Source organism: Anopheles merus, unplaced genomic scaffold (assembly GCF_017562075.2).
Source record: "Anopheles merus strain MAF unplaced genomic scaffold, AmerM5.1 LNR4000090, whole genome shotgun sequence".
Lineage (NCBI taxonomy): Eukaryota > Metazoa > Arthropoda > Insecta > Diptera > Culicidae > Anopheles > Anopheles merus.
The window spans coordinates 42,501-60,000 of record NW_024427670.1 but is presented as its reverse complement, the minus strand read 5'-3'; positions in this window follow the sequence as shown (position 1 = coordinate 60,000).

Here is a 17,500-nt window from a genome sequence, read left to right as displayed (position 1 = left end):
TATGTTGACCCGTTTGGGCCGGTTGCCTTGCGCATGATGATGTTGACCATGTTTGGTTAACGTGTCGTGTGTCGAGGTGGTCGGTCTTGGTAGTAGGATGTCTTGTGCATGGCGTGTTGACCTCGTCGGTCGATGTGTCGTGTACGAGATGACCTACTTGCCCGTCGGTTGTCCAAGTTGTATGATGTGTTGACTTAGTCGACGTGTCATGTGCTTGGATGATTGGCGTACGGGTCATGTATGGTGTACTTCCTTCGGTTGAAGGGATGTACTAGTACATACTTGTATTAATTGTTTATTTCACGATCTGGTCTTTTGATTGGATCGTGAAAAAACGCTAAGTCCAAGAATCCTGAACTCGAGAGGAAAGCGCTGATGGCAACCTTTTTGACAGGACGTCCCTAGAAAACGGCTTTTTCCTTTTCGGCATTAAGTGGCATGTTTAACGTGGCTAGAACATCAATTATCCTGCAAATGGCACTCAAGCTTGGCAAAAGTCTCGAAACACTCCTATCTTGACGCACCTGCAACCGCAACACGATGCAAAACAAATTGCACGAGCTACTGATACTTGTACCATGCACGGTACACGGTTCCGAAAATTACGCCTGAAAGTATGCAATTTGGTGCTACCCTAGGGAACTTGTATGGGGAAGCCTACCTACGCGTGTCGCACGTTGCAAGTTGCATGGTCGTCGATCAGAGGCATGCAAAAGCACCTATCTAGGGGAATTACTCTACGTTCTAGTAGCTAGTGCGATTTTCCGGTCCAGCACGGCAGTACGCCTGCATGCATACAATCCATGTACCAACCATGTACCTAGGCGTTGGTCAGTAGCTTTTGGCGCCACATGGAGAAAGTATTCGAGTTCAGATTTCTGGGACTTAGCGTATTTTTCAAAACTATTAATGGAAATTAAACTATAATGGGTCTCAAGCTAGGCGTTGGTCAGTAGCTTTTGGCGCCACATGGAGGAAGTATTCGAGTTCAGATTTCTGGGACTTAGCGTATTTTTCAAAACTATTAATGGAAATTAAACTATAAATGGGTCTCAAGCTAGGCGTTGGTCAGTAGCTTTTGGCGCAACATGGAGGAAGTATTCGAGTTCAGATTTCTGGGACTTAGCGTATTTTTCAAAACTATTAATGGAAATTAAACTATAAATGGGTCTCAAGCTAGGCGTTGGTCAGTAGCTTTTGGCGCAACATGGAGGAAGTATTCGAGTTCAGATTTCTGGGACTTAGCGTATTTTTCAAAACTATTAATGGAAATTAAACTATAAATGGGTCTCAAGCTAGGCGTTGTCAGTAGCTTTTGGCGCAACATGGAGGAAGTATTCGAGTTCAGATTTCTGGGACTTAGCGTATTTTTCAAAACTATTAATGGAAATTAAACTATAAATGGGTCTCAAGCTAGGCGTTGGTCAGTAGCTTTAGTCGCAACATGGAGGAAGTATTCGAGTTCAGATTTCTGGGACTTAGCGTATTTTTCAAGCATATTAAACCGAATCAAACATAAAATGATGAAACCTACACGACGTTCCTAGGTTATGAACGAAAAGTGACGATTTAGTGCCGGTCAGGATAGCCGTGCACCAAAATTGTGTACCGATCAGGGAAAGTACAACACGGAGGGCGCAGCCCGAGCGTACGCGTTCATGGATGTCCATGTTGGTACAAGTTGCCGGTCAGGATAGCCGTGCACCAAAATTGTGTACCGATCAGGGAAAGTACAACACGGAGGGCGCAGCCCGAGCGTACGCGTTCATGGATGTCCATGTTGGTACAAGTTGCCGGTCAGGATAGCCGTGCACCAAAATTGTGTACCGATCAGGGAAAGTACACTACGTTCCTATGACTTGGGTGAAAAGTGTTGATAAAGTGCCGGATAGGATAGACGGTGGCTTATCGTACACATCACAAACAAAAACCCCTTAGTGAGCAGTAGCAAGTGTCGATGGAACAAAGCGAAGGCAATACAAACTGATCAAGTACAATAAAGAACGCTACGTACTAGGACTTCTGTCCAAGAATGGTGTCCGCGACGGGAGGGCAATGGTCGAGCAAGCAGGTTTCCCTAGTAAACCTTGTATGGTAAACATACCCAAGCGTGTCCGTATGCACGCAACGATAGTCACGAACGGGCACATACCTAGGGAAAGTACTCTACGTACTAGGACTTCTGTCCAAGAATGGTGTCCGCGACGGGAGGGCAATGGTCGAGCAAGCAGGTTTCCCTAGTAAACCTTGTATGGTAAACATACCCAAGCGTGTCCGTATGCACGCAACGATAGTCACGAACGGGCACATACCTAGGGAAAGTACTCTACGTACTAGGACTTCTGTCCAAGAATGGTGTCCGCGACGGGAGGGCAATGGTCGAGCAAGCAGGTTTCCCTAGTAAACCTTGTATGGTAAACATACCCAAGCGTGTCCGTATGCACGCAACGATAGTCACGAACGGGCACATACCTAGGGAAAGTACTCTACGTACTAGGACTTCTGTCCAAGAATGGTGTCCGCGACGGGAGGGCAATGGTCGAGCAAGCAGGTTTCCCTAGTAAACCTTGTATGGTAAACATACCCAAGCGTGTCCGTATGCACGCAACGATAGTCACGAACGGGCACATACCTAGGGAAAGTACTCTACGTACTAGGACTTCTGTCCAAGAATGGTGTCCGCGACGGGAGGGCAATGGTCGAGCAAGCAGGTTTCCCTAGTAAACCTTGTATGGTAAACATACCCAAGCGTGTCCGTATGCACGCAACGATAGTCACGAACGGGCACATACCTAGGGAAAGTACTCTACGTACTAGGACTTCTGTCCAAGAATGGTGTCCGCGACGGGAGGGCAATGGTCGAGCAAGCAGGTTTCCCTAGTAAACCTTGTATGGTAAACATACCCAAGCGTGTCCGTATGCACGCAACGATAGTCACGAACGGGCACATACCTAGGGAAAGTACTCTACGTACTAGGACTTCTGTCCAAGAATGGTGTCCGCGACGGGAGGGCAATGGTCGAGCAAGCAGGTTTCCCTAGTAAACCTTGTATGGTAAACATACCCAAGCGTGTCCGTATGCACGCAACGATAGTCACGAACGGGCACATACCTAGGGAAAGTACTCTACGTACTAGGACTTCTGTCCAAGAATGGTGTCCGCGACGGGAGGGCAATGGTCGAGCAAGCAGGTTTCCCTAGTAAACCTTGTATGGTAAACATACCCAAGCGTGTCCGTATGCACGCAACGATAGTCACGAACGGGCACATACCTAGGGAAAGTACTCTACGTACTAGGACTTCTGTCCAAGAATGGTGTCCGCGACGGGAGGGCAATGGTCGAGCAAGCAGGTTTCCCTAGTAAACCTTGTATGGTAAACATACCCAAGCGTGTCCGTATGCACGCAACGATAGTCACGAACGGGCACATACCTAGGGAAAGTACTCTACGTACTAGGACTTCTGTCCAAGAATGGTGTCCGCGACGGGAGGGCAATGGTCGAGCAAGCAGGTTTCCCTAGTAAACCTTGTATGGTAAACATACCCAAGCGTGTCCGTATGCACGCAACGATAGTCACGAACGGGCACATACCTAGGGAAAGTACTCTACGTACTAGGACTTCTGTCCAAGAATGGTGTCCGCGACGGGAGGGCAATGGTCGAGCAAGCAGGTTTCCCTAGTAAACCTTGTATGGTAAACATACCCAAGCGTGTCCGTATGCACGCAACGATAGTCACGAACGGGCACATACCTAGGGAAAGTACTCTACGTACTAGGACTTCTGTCCAAGAATGGTGTCCGCGACGGGAGGGCAATGGTCGAGCAAGCAGGTTTCCCTAGTAAACCTTGTATGGTAAACATACCCAAGCGTGTCCGTATGCACGCAACGATAGTCACGAACGGGCACATACCTAGGGAAAGTACTCTACGTACTAGGACTTCTGTCCAAGAATGGTGTCCGCGACGGTCGGGGAAGCAGGTTGCTTATCATGGCAAACAAGTTAAATAGCTACCTTAAGAGAACGAAAGTTACTGTGGATGGAACAAAACGTGTGCCTAGAATTCCTTCCTGGTTTCCCTAGTAAACCTTGTATGGTAAACATACCCAAGCGTGTCCGTATGCACGCAACGATAGTCACGAACGGGCACATACCTAGGGAAAGTACTCTACGTACTAGGACTTCTGTCCAAGAATGGTGTCCGCGACGGGAGGGCAATGGTCGAGCAAGCAGGTTTCCCTAGTAAACCTTGTATGGTAAACATACCCAAGCGTGTCCGTATGCACGCAACGATAGTCACGAACGGGCACATACCTAGGGAAAGTACTCTACGTACTAGGACTTCTGTCCAAGAATGGTGTCCGCGACGGGAGGGCAATGGTCGAGCAAGCAGGTTTCCCTAGTAAACCTTGTATGGTAAACATACCCAAGCGTGTCCGTATGCACGCAACGATAGTCACGAACGGGCACATACCTAGGGAAAGTACTCTACGTACTAGGACTTCTGTCCAAGAATGGTGTCCGCGACGGGAGGGCAATGGTCGAGCAAGCAGGTTTCCCTAGTAAACCTTGTATGGTAAACATACCCAAGCGTGTCCGTATGCACGCAACGATAGTCACGAACGGGCACATACCTAGGGAAAGTACTCTACGTACTAGGACTTCTGTCCAAGAATGGTGTCCGCGACGGGAGGGCAATGGTCGAGCAAGCAGGTTTCCCTAGTAAACCTTGTATGGTAAACATACCCAAGCGTGTCCGTATGCACGCAACGATAGTCACGAACGGGCACATACCTAGGGAAAGTACTCTACGTACTAGGACTTCTGTCCAAGAATGGTGTCCGCGACGGGAGGGCAATGGTCGAGCAAGCAGGTTTCCCTAGTAAACCTTGTATGGTAAACATACCCAAGCGTGTCCGTATGCACGCAACGATAGTCACGAACGGGCACATACCTAGGGAAAGTACTCTACGTACTAGGACTTCTGTCCAAGAATGGTGTCCGCGACGGGAGGGCAATGGTCGAGCAAGCAGGTTTCCCTAGTAAACCTTGTATGGTAAACATACCCAAGCGTGTCCGTATGCACGCAACGATAGTCACGAACGGGCACATACCTAGGGAAAGTACTCTACGTACTAGGACTTCTGTCCAAGAATGGTGTCCGCGACGGGAGGGCAATGGTCGAGCAAGCAGGTTTCCCTAGTAAACCTTGTATGGTAAACATACCCAAGCGTGTCCGTATGCACGCAACGATAGTCACGAACGGGCACATACCTAGGGAAAGTACTCTACGTACTAGGACTTCTGTCCAAGAATGGTGTCCGCGACGGTCGGGGAAGCAGGTTGCTTATCATGGCAAACAAGTTAAATAGCTACCTTAAGAGAACGAAAGTTACTGTGGATGGAACAAAACGTGTGCCTAGAATTCCTTCCTGGTTTCCCTAGTAAACCTTGTATGGTAAACATACCCAAGCGTGTCCGTATGCACGCAACGATAGTCACGAACGGGCACATACCTAGGGAAAGTACTCTACGTACTAGGACTTCTGTCCAAGAATGGTGTCCGCGACGGGAGGGCAATGGTCGAGCAAGCAGGTTTCCCTAGTAAACCTTGTATGGTAAACATACCCAAGCGTGTCCGTATGCACGCAACGATAGTCACGAACGGGCACATACCTAGGGAAAGTACTCTACGTACTAGGACTTCTGTCCAAGAATGGTGTCCGCGACGGTCGGGGAATGTGTGTTTGACTCAATTACCAAATCCTAGGAACAAACATGTAGTGTATACAAACATTAACATTAACGCGTACGTTTGGGCTGCGCACTCCAAATGGTACACAAATAAGGGTGATTTTATGATCAGACGGACAAAAACAAAGGTGGAGAAGACAGTTTTCGGCACGATGTGCACAGAGCTCATTTCGTCGTCCCGGGCGAATGGAAAAACACAAAAATCGCGAGTTTCGCCCTCGGGCTACCGCCCTCGGGCGTATCTTTCCAGGTTTCTGTCTATAAAAGGGCAGGCCAAAAGGTGACCGGTTGAGATAAGCATTTTAAGCATACAAGCACTTTATTGCAACTTTTGACACAAAAACTAGGTACGTACATGTAGATTGTACCAACATGGACATCCATGAACGCGTACGCTCGGGCTGCGCCCTCCGTGTTGTACTTTCCCTGATCGGTACACAATTTTGGTGCATGTGTACCAACATGGACATCCATGAACGCGTACGCTCGGGCTGCGCCCTCCGTGTTGTACTTTCCCTGATCGGTACACAATTTTGGTGCATGTGTACCAACATGGACATCCATGAACGCGTACGCTCGGGCTGCGCCCTCCGTGTTGTACTTTCCCTGATCGGTACACAATTTTGGTGCACGGCTATCCTGACCGGCAACTTGTACCAACATGGACATCCATGAACGCGTACGTAGTGTACTTTCCCTGATCGGTACACAATTTTGGTGCATGTGTACCAACATGGACATCCATGAACGCGTACGCTCGGGCTGCGCCCTCCGTGTTGTACTTTCCCTGATCGGTACACAATTTTGGTGCATGTGTACCAACATGGACATCCATGAACGCGTACGCTCGGGCTGCGCCCTCCGTGTTGTACTTTCCCTGATCGGTACACAATTTTGGTGCATGTGTACCAACATGGACATCCATGAACGCGTACGCTCGGGCTGCGCCCTCCGTGTTGTACTTTCCCTGATCGGTACACAATTTTGGTGCATGTGTACCAACATGGACATCCATGAACGCGTACGCTCGGGCTGCGCCCTCCGTGTTGTACTTTCCCTGATCGGTACACAATTTTGGTGCACGGCTATCCTGACCGGCAACTTGTACCAACATGGACATCCATGAACGCGTACGTAGTGTACTTTCCCTGATCGGTACACAATTTTGGTGCACGGCTTAGGAAATGGGCTTAAAATGTTATCACTCAATCCTTAATCTTGTTATAGTCGATACTTACCGTGCCGACCAAGTAGGACACGATACAAGGCAATGTTGTTTGAGTAATTATATCCGCCATACAGTTCAGAACAAAATTGCTCGGTCAGACCTACGGCGGGCCATAACTCGAATACTAAACGTCGCAGACATGGGTCGTAGAACAATTTTAAGCTCGTCTAATCATTCTCTATCCGATTCTGGATAGTGGTTTTTGACCACTTTTCATCATTTTGTGACACCCCGAACCTAGGGACAGCTCCCTAGCTTTTTGCAAAAAAGTGCACCGAACGGGCCGGAGAGCTCGAGTAGTCAAAAAATTTTTTTCGCTAAAAACCCTCAAAACGTGTCAGAAACACACCCTAGATGATGAAAAGTGCAACCAGAAAGTCAACCGACAACATGCCCGGGGGTACCAATTTGCTCTACGCGTCCCTAGGTAGGGTACTTTTTCATACAAACATCAATGTGCACGGTGCACAAAGTGCGCGGAACAAAAATTGCTCGGTCAGACCTACGGCGGGCCATAACTCGAATACTAAACGTCGCAGACATGGGTCGTAGAACAATTTTAAGCTCGTCTAATCATTCTCTATCCGATTCTGGATAGTGGTTTTTTGACCACTTTTCATCATTTTGTGACACCCCGAACCTAGGGACAGCTCCCTAGCTTTTTGCAAAAAGTGCACCGAACGGGCCGGAGAGCTCGAGTAGTCAAAAAAATTTTTTTCGCTAAAAACCCTCAAAACGTGTCAGAAACACACCCTAGATGATGAAAAGTGCAACCAGAAAGTCAACCGACAACATGCCCGGGGGTACCAATTTGCTCTACGCGTCCCTAGGTAGGGTACTTTTTCATACAAACATCAATGTGCACGGTGCACAAAGTGCGCGGAACAAAAATTGCTCGGTCAGACCTACGGCGGGCCATAACTCGAATACTAAACGTCGCAGACATGGGTCGTAGAACAATTTTAAGCTCGTCTAATCATTCTCTATCCGATTCTGGATAGTGGTTTTTTGACCACTTTTCATCATTTTGTGACACCCCGAACCTAGGGACAGCTCCCTAGCTTTTTGCAAAAAAGTGCACCGAACGGGCCGGAGAGCTCGAGTAGTCAAAAAAATTTTTTTCGCTAAAAACCCTCAAAACGTGTCAGAAACACACCCTAGATGATGAAAAGTGCAACCAGAAAGTCAACCGACAACATGCCCGGGGGTACCAATTTGCTCTACGCGTCCCTAGGTAGGGTACTTTTTCATACAAACATCAATGTGCACGGTGCACAAAGTGCGCGGAACAAAAATTGCTCGGTCAGACCTACGGCGGGCCATAACTCGAATACTAAACGTCGCAGACATGGGTCGTAGAACAATTTTAAGCTCGTCTAATCATTCTCTATCCGATTCTGGATAGTGGTTTTTTGACCACTTTTCATCATTTTGTGACACCCCGAACCTAGGGACAGCTCCCTAGCTTTTTGCAAAAAAGTGCACCGAACGGGCCGGAGAGCTCGAGTAGTCAAAAAAATTTTTTTCGCTAAAAACCCTCAAAACGTGTCAGAAACACACCCTAGATGATGAAAAGTGCAACCAGAAAGTCAACCGACAACATGCCCGGGGGTACCAATTTGCTCTACGCGTCCCTAGGTAGGGTACTTTTTCATACAAACATCAATGTGCACGGTGCACAAAGTGCGCGGAACAAAAATTGCTCGGTCAGACCTACGGCGGGCCATAACTCGAATACTAAACGTCGCAGACATGGGTCGTAGAACAATTTTAAGCTCGTCTAATCATTCTCTATCCGATTCTGGATAGTGGTTTTTTGACCACTTTTCATCATTTTGTGACACCCCGAACCTAGGGACAGCTCCCTAGCTTTTTGCAAAAAAGTGCACCGAACGGGCCGGAGAGCTCGAGTAGTCAAAAAAATTTTTTTCGCTAAAAACCCTCAAAACGTGTCAGAAACACACCCTAGATGATGAAAAGTGCAACCAGAAAGTCAACCGACAACATGCCCGGGGGTACCAATTTGCTCTACGCGTCCCTAGGTAGGGTACTTTTTCATACAAACATCAATGTGCACGGTGCACAAAGTGCGCGGAACAAAAATTGCTCGGTCAGACCTACGGCGGGCCATAACTCGAATACTAAACGTCGCAGACATGGGTCGTAGAACAATTTTAAGCTCGTCTAATCATTCTCTATCCGATTCTGGATAGTGGTTTTTTGACCACTTTTCATCATTTTGTGACACCCCGAACCTAGGGACAGCTCCCTAGCTTTTTGCAAAAAAGTGCACCGAACGGGCCGGAGAGCTCGAGTAGTCAAAAAAATTTTTTTCGCTAAAAACCCTCAAAACGTGTCAGAAACACACCCTAGATGATGAAAAGTGCAACCAGAAAGTCAACCGACAACATGCCCGGGGTACCAATTTGCTCTACGCGTCCCTAGGTAGGGTACTTTTTCATACAAACATCAATGTGCACGGTGCACAAAGTGCGCGGAACAAAAATTGCTCGGTCAGACCTACGGCGGGCCATAACTCGAATACTAAACGTCGCAGACATGGGTCGTAGAACAATTTTAAGCTCGTCTAATCATTCTCTATCCGATTCTGGATAGTGGTTTTTTGACCACTTTTCATCATTTTGTGACACCCCGAACCTAGGGACAGCTCCCTAGCTTTTTGCAAAAAAGTGCACCGAACGGGCCGGAGAGCTCGAGTAGTCAAAAAAATTTTTTTCGCTAAAAACCCTCAAAACGTGTCAGAAACACACCCTAGATGATGAAAAGTGCAACCAGAAAGTCAACCGACAACATGCCCGGGGGTACCAATTTGCTCTACGCGTCCCTAGGTAGGGTACTTTTTCATACAAACATCAATGTGCACGGTGCACAAAGTGCGCGGAACAAAAATTGCTCGGTCAGACCTACGGCGGGCCATAACTCGAATACTAAACGTCGCAGACATGGGTCGTAGAACAATTTTAAGCTCGTCTAATCATTCTCTATCCGATTCTGGATAGTGGTTTTTTGACCACTTTTCATCATTTTGTGACACCCCGAACCTAGGGACAGCTCCCTAGCTTTTTGCAAAAAAGTGCACCGAACGGGCCGGAGAGCTCGAGTAGTCAAAAAAATTTTTTTCGCTAAAAACCCTCAAAACGTGTCAGAAACACACCCTAGATGATGAAAAGTGCAACCAGAAAGTCAACCGACAACATGCCCGGGGGTACCAATTTGCTCTACGCGTCCCTAGGTAGGGTACTTTTTCATACAAACATCAATGTGCACGGTGCACAAAGTGCGCGGAACAAAAATTGCTCGGTCAGACCTACGGCGGGCCATAACTCGAATACTAAACGTCGCAGACATGGGTCGTAGAACAATTTTAAGCTCGTCTAATCATTCTCTATCCGATTCTGGATAGTGGTTTTTTGACCACTTTTCATCATTTTGTGACACCCCGAACCTAGGGACAGCTCCCTAGCTTTTTGCAAAAAAGTGCACCGAACGGGCCGGAGAGCTCGAGTAGTCAAAAAAATTTTTTTCGCTAAAAACCCTCAAAACGTGTCAGAAACACACCCTAGATGATGAAAAGTGCAACCAGAAAGTCAACCGACAACATGCCCGGGGGTACCAATTTGCTCTACGCGTCCCTAGGTAGGGTACTTTTTCATACAAACATCAATGTGCACGGTGCACAAAGTGCGCGGAACAAAAATTGCTCGGTCAGACCTACGGCGGGCCATAACTCGAATACTAAACGTCGCAGACATGGGTCGTAGAACAATTTTAAGCTCGTCTAATCATTCTCTATCCGATTCTGGATAGTGGTTTTTTGACCACTTTTCATCATTTTGTGACACCCCGAACCTAGGGACAGCTCCCTAGCTTTTTGCAAAAAAGTGCACCGAACGGGCCGGAGAGCTCGAGTAGTCAAAAAAATTTTTTTCGCTAAAAACCCTCAAAACGTGTCAGAAACACACCCTAGATGATGAAAAGTGCAACCAGAAAGTCAACCGACAACATGCCCGGGGGTACCAATTTGCTCTACGCGTCCCTAGGTAGGGTACTTTTTCATACAAACATCAATGTGCACGGTGCACAAAGTGCGCGGAACAAAAATTGCTCGGTCAGACCTACGGCGGGCCATAACTCGAATACTAAACGTCGCAGACATGGGTCGTAGAACAATTTTAAGCTCGTCTAATCATTCTCTATCCGATTCTGGATAGTGGTTTTTTGACCACTTTTCATCATTTTGTGACACCCCGAACCTAGGGACAGCTCCCTAGCTTTTTGCAAAAAAGTGCACCGAACGGGCCGGAGAGCTCGAGTAGTCAAAAAAATTTTTTTCGCTAAAAACCCTCAAAACGTGTCAGAAACACACCCTAGATGATGAAAAGTGCAACCAGAAAGTCAACCGACAACATGCCCGGGGGTACCAATTTGCTCTACGCGTCCCTAGGTAGGGTACTTTTTCATACAAACATCAATGTGCACGGTGCACAAAGTGCGCGGAACAAAAATTGCTCGGTCAGACCTACGGCGGGCCATAACTCGAATACTAAACGTCGCAGACATGGGTCGTAGAACAATTTTAAGCTCGTCTAATCATTCTCTATCCGATTCTGGATAGTGGTTTTTTGACCACTTTTCATCATTTTGTGACACCCCGAACCTAGGGACAGCTCCCTAGCTTTTTGCAAAAAAGTGCACCGAACGGGCCGGAGAGCTCGAGTAGTCAAAAAAATTTTTTTCGCTAAAAACCCTCAAAACGTGTCAGAAACACACCCTAGATGATGAAAAGTGCAACCAGAAAGTCAACCGACAACATGCCCGGGGGTACCAATTTGCTCTACGCGTCCCTAGGTAGGGTACTTTTTCATACAAACATCAATGTGCACGGTGCACAAAGTGCGCGGAACAAAAATTGCTCGGTCAGACCTACGGCGGGCCATAACTCGAATACTAAACGTCGCAGACATGGGTCGTAGAACAATTTTAAGCTCGTCTAATCATTCTCTATCCGATTCTGGATAGTGGTTTTTTGACCACTTTTCATCATTTTGTGACACCCCGAACCTAGGGACAGCTCCCTAGCTTTTTGCAAAAAAGTGCACCGAACGGGCCGGAGAGCTCGAGTAGTCAAAAAAATTTTTTTCGCTAAAAACCCTCAAAACGTGTCAGAAACACACCCTAGATGATGAAAAGTGCAACCAGAAAGTCAACCGACAACATGCCCGGGGGTACCAATTTGCTCTACGCGTCCCTAGGTAGGGTACTTTTTCATACAAACATCAATGTGCACGGTGCACAAAGTGCGCGGAACAAAAATTGCTCGGTCAGACCTACGGCGGGCCATAACTCGAATACTAAACGTCGCAGACATGGGTCGTAGAACAATTTTAAGCTCGTCTAATCATTCTCTATCCGATTCTGGATAGTGGTTTTTTGACCACTTTTCATCATTTTGTGACACCCCGAACCTAGGGACAGCTCCCTAGCTTTTTGCAAAAAAGTGCACCGAACGGGCCGGAGAGCTCGAGTAGTCAAAAAAATTTTTTTCGCTAAAAACCCTCAAAACGTGTCAGAAACACACCCTAGATGATGAAAAGTGCAACCAGAAAGTCAACCGACAACATGCCCGGGGGTACCAATTTGCTCTACGCGTCCCTAGGTAGGGTACTTTTTCATACAAACATCAATGTGCACGGTGCACAAAGTGCGCGGAACAAAAATTGCTCGGTCAGACCTACGGCGGGCCATAACTCGAATACTAAACGTCGCAGACATGGGTCGTAGAACAATTTTAAGCTCGTCTAATCATTCTCTATCCGATTCTGGATAGTGGTTTTTTGACCACTTTTCATCATTTTGTGACACCCCGAACCTAGGGACAGCTCCCTAGCTTTTTGCAAAAAAGTGCACCGAACGGGCCGGAGAGCTCGAGTAGTCAAAAAAATTTTTTTCGCTAAAAACCCTCAAAACGTGTCAGAAACACACCCTAGATGATGAAAAGTGCAACCAGAAAGTCAACCGACAACATGCCCGGGGGTACCAATTTGCTCTACGCGTCCCTAGGTAGGGTACTTTTTCATACAAACATCAATGTGCACGGTGCACAAAGTGCGCGGAACAAAAATTGCTCGGTCAGACCTACGGCGGGCCATAACTCGAATACTAAACGTCGCAGACATGGGTCGTAGAACAATTTTAAGCTCGTCTAATCATTCTCTATCCGATTCTGGATAGTGGTTTTTTGACCACTTTTCATCATTTTGTGACACCCCGAACCTAGGGACAGCTCCCTAGCTTTTTGCAAAAAAGTGCACCGAACGGGCCGGAGAGCTCGAGTAGTCAAAAAAATTTTTTTCGCTAAAAACCCTCAAAACGTGTCAGAAACACACCCTAGATGATGAAAAGTGCAACCAGAAAGTCAACCGACAACATGCCCGGGGGTACCAATTTGCTCTACGCGTCCCTAGGTAGGGTACTTTTTCATACAAACATCAATGTGCACGGTGCACAAAGTGCGCGGAACAAAAATTGCTCGGTCAGACCTACGGCGGGCCATAACTCGAATACTAAACGTCGCAGACATGGGTCGTAGAACAATTTTAAGCTCGTCTAATCATTCTCTATCCGATTCTGGATAGTGGTTTTTTGACCACTTTTCATCATTTTGTGACACCCCGAACCTAGGGACAGCTCCCTAGCTTTTTGCAAAAAAGTGCACCGAACGGGCCGGAGAGCTCGAGTAGTCAAAAAAATTTTTTTCGCTAAAAACCCTCAAAACGTGTCAGAAACACACCCTAGATGATGAAAAGTGCAACCAGAAAGTCAACCGACAACATGCCCGGGGGTACCAATTTGCTCTACGCGTCCCTAGGTAGGGTACTTTTTCATACAAACATCAAAGTGCGCTTAGCAAAAGTTCTCCGTCAGACCTACGGCGGGCCATAACTCGAAAACTAAACGTCGCAGACATGGGTCGTAGAACAATTTTAAGTTCGTCTAATGATTCTACATCCGATTCTGGATAGTGGTTTTTTGACCACTTTTCAAAATTTTGTGACACCCCAAACCTAGGGGCAGCTCCCTAGCTTTTGTCAAAAAATGGTCACCGAACGGGCCGGAGAGCTCGAGTAGTCAAAAAATTTTTTTTCGCCAAAATCACTGAAAACGTGTAGAAAACGCATTTTAGATGATGAAAAGTGAAACCAGAACGTCAAACAACAACTTTTTTGGGGGTACCCTTTTTACTCTACGGGCCCCTAGGTAAGGCGCGCCATTAGCGCTTTCCTCTCGAGTTCCCAACTTTTGCCCTCCTGGGAACATGATCATTTGTTCATTGCCTACTATAGGGAGGGTACCTTGCTCCGAGGTCAAAAATGAAAATTTCACCAAATCGTAGTTTTTACCTCTATTTTGTCGTAGGAGCATGGTTTGAGGTGTCGGTGGGTCATTTCGGCCCCCATTTGGGTCATACGTCCCCTCCCCGATTTAGTTCGTCGTATGACCATAGTCCGAACTTATGAAGCAAAAGTGGTGTCTGGTGGTGTCTGCCGATGATCTTAACCTATGATTTCGAGTTGATATGCGTATATTAGAGTAAAATTAGGCCTTGTAGTACACGGCTTATGCCCCGGACTAGGTGTCCCGGGGACAAAATCTCGAAAATTACAGACACCCCAGCATCGCTTAAGGTGGTCAGTAGCAAATATATTTTTGGGTCTTCGGACCCATGAAGAGACAGTAGCTGGCTAGTTTGCTGTACTCTTACGCTGAGAACTGGCAGCGTAGAGGGTCTACGGACCCTGAAAGGACCTACCCAACCTTTCAAAAAGCTCCCTGGAGCGGTACATCACGGGTCTACGGACCCTAAGACTTCGTCGTGATGGTTTCAAGCATAAAAGTCGTAACAGTTTAAGAGGTTTTCGTAAGCGTATATTAAATGCATGCTTGAAACTAAGCTTCGTTGTCTTTAAACACTGCAAGACCAATCGAACTTTTTAGGGAAACTCGAAGGATTCACGCTAAGCTCGATGAGCTATTAAGGGTAGTGGTGCATGGTTTGTCGGCGTTCCTTGGATCTAATCCATTGAACAAATGTGTCTGGGGTCATGGTGCAGGTAAAATAGCGTGATGAAACCGGGTTTCCCTTACCAAATGTGGCATAACTTTCCCTGAGAGCGAAGCTCAGACCCACGTAGGGGAGAGCAAAGTGGAACTTAAATGTTCTATGCAGCAAATGTTCGCCATGCGGATAAACAAGTTGGAATAGCTCAATGTAGTGTAATGCAAACACGAATCGCAATTAACGATAAGGGGACCCAGAAGCAATTCTGCGGAACCCTCGGGGGAGGTGTGAGTTGATATAATTAGAGGTGATAGTCCAAGTTGTTCGAGCTCCGGCTCGGCAGCCGATACGAGGTTCCTGTTGAGCTTGTACATCGCGCAGAGGCGCCGTTCGGTTCTAGCAATGATTCCCGCCACCATGTTTCATGCGTGCAGAGGTCCGTTAGAGCTCGAGCAATGTGTCCCGCCGTGATTACGAAAAAGTTTAACAGTTGACTAAGTTGGGGGTGTGTTCAAGTAATCGCGCAGAGATGCCGATCGGTTTCTAGCAATGTTTCCCGTCACAAGGTGGTATTGGCACCTGTGCAGAGTGACCGTTAGCAATGTCTCCCGTATCACGGTGGTGTTCTACCACTAGTGCAGAGTGACCGCTAGCAATGTCTCCCGTCACAAGGTGGTAGCCCAGTAGTGCAGAGAAGCCGCTAGCAAGTCTCCCGTCACAGAGTAAGCAGGTCCGCGAAGTGCAGAGTAGCCGTTAGCAATGTCTCCCGTATCACGGTGGTATCATTCCACTAGTGCAGAGTGACCGCTAGCAATGCTTCCCGACACACGGCGGTAGCTTACGCAGTGCAGAGAGACTCAGGAGCAAAGTCTTCCGACACACGGTGGTAACTCGACGAGGTGCAGAGTAACCGTTAGCAATGTCTCCCGTATCACGGTGGAGTTCTTCCACTAGTGCAGAGTGACCGCTAGCAATGTTTCCCGACACATCGAAGGAGTAGATCCACGAAGTGCAGAAAGATCGCTGAACCAATCAATGCATCCCGTCGTGGAGAGCTTACACGCCCGTAGGACAAAACAGTGGGGTGTATCCAAGTGAAACATTAGTATACATGAGAGTGCAGAGTACCGATTGGACTATAGTGGTCAAAACGCAGCCGGGTAATTCAACTCTGTAGCCGTACAAAGGTATCCGCCTGTTAGAAGGACACCGTACGGTTTACAGTTTTAACAAAAATGCAGCCGCGGTAATTTCAACCCAACCCACTATAGCCATTCAATGTATCCGTCATAATCATGTATACCGATCGGAGTAGCCAAAGACAATGTTCGTCTAGTGTTGTTGGGGTGTATGCGCGCAGAGATGCCGTTCGGTTTAAAGCAATGTTTCCCGTCACGAGGTGGTATTGGCACCTGTGCAGAGTGACCGTTAGCAATGTCTCCCGTATCACGGTGGAGTTCTTCCACTAGTGCAGAGTGACCGCTAGCAATGTCTCCCGTCACAAGGTGGTAGCCCAGCAGTGCAGAGAAGCCGCTGTAGCAAAGTCTCCCGTATCACGGTGGAGTTCTTCCACTAGTGCAGAGAGAGATCGCTGAACCGTGCAATGTGTCCCGTCGTGCGCAGAGAGTTCGACCAGATGTAACAAGTTGGGGTGCAAGTTGCAAGTTCACGCGCAGAGATGCCGTTCGGTTTAAAGCAATGTTTCCCGTCACGAGGTGGTATTGGCACCTGTGCAGAGTGACCGTTAGCAATGTCTCCCGTATCACGGTGGAGTTCTTCCACTAGTGCAGAGTGACCGCTAGCAATGTCTCCCGTCACATTGGTGGTAGCCCAGCAGTGCAGAGAAGCCGCTTTCAGCAATGTTTCCCGTCACGAGGTGGTATTGGCACCTGTGCAGAGTGACCGTTAGCAATGTCTCCCGTATCACGGTGGAGTTCTTCCACTAGTGCAGAGTGACCGCTAGCAATGTCTCCCGTCACATTGGTGGTAGCCCAGCAGTGCAGAGAAGCCGCTGTAGCAAAGTCTCCCGTATCACGGTGGTATCATTCCACTAGTGCAGAGAGATCGCTGAACCGTTCAATGTGTCCCGTCGTGGTGTGCTTGTAGCGAGCACGTAGGATACACCTTGCTTTGTTGGTTTGGGATAGGAGTGGTCGCGCAACTGCCTCCACGCCGCAGAGTGCCAGTTCGGATTGAAGGTCAACTTTAGCCGTTCAATGCATCAGTCGGTGGGTGTTCAGATGGCATCACAACTTCCCCTAGGTGCTCAAGTTGGTTGGGTTGCTAAACATATACACATGCGCAGAGTATCGTACGAACTAGCAAAGTCTCCCGTCACGGTGGTAAAGTAATGAGTACCATGCAGTGCAGAGAGATCGTTAGTGCGTGCAATGTACCAGTCGAAGTGTTGTGTTCGCGCATGCGCAGAGTATCGTACG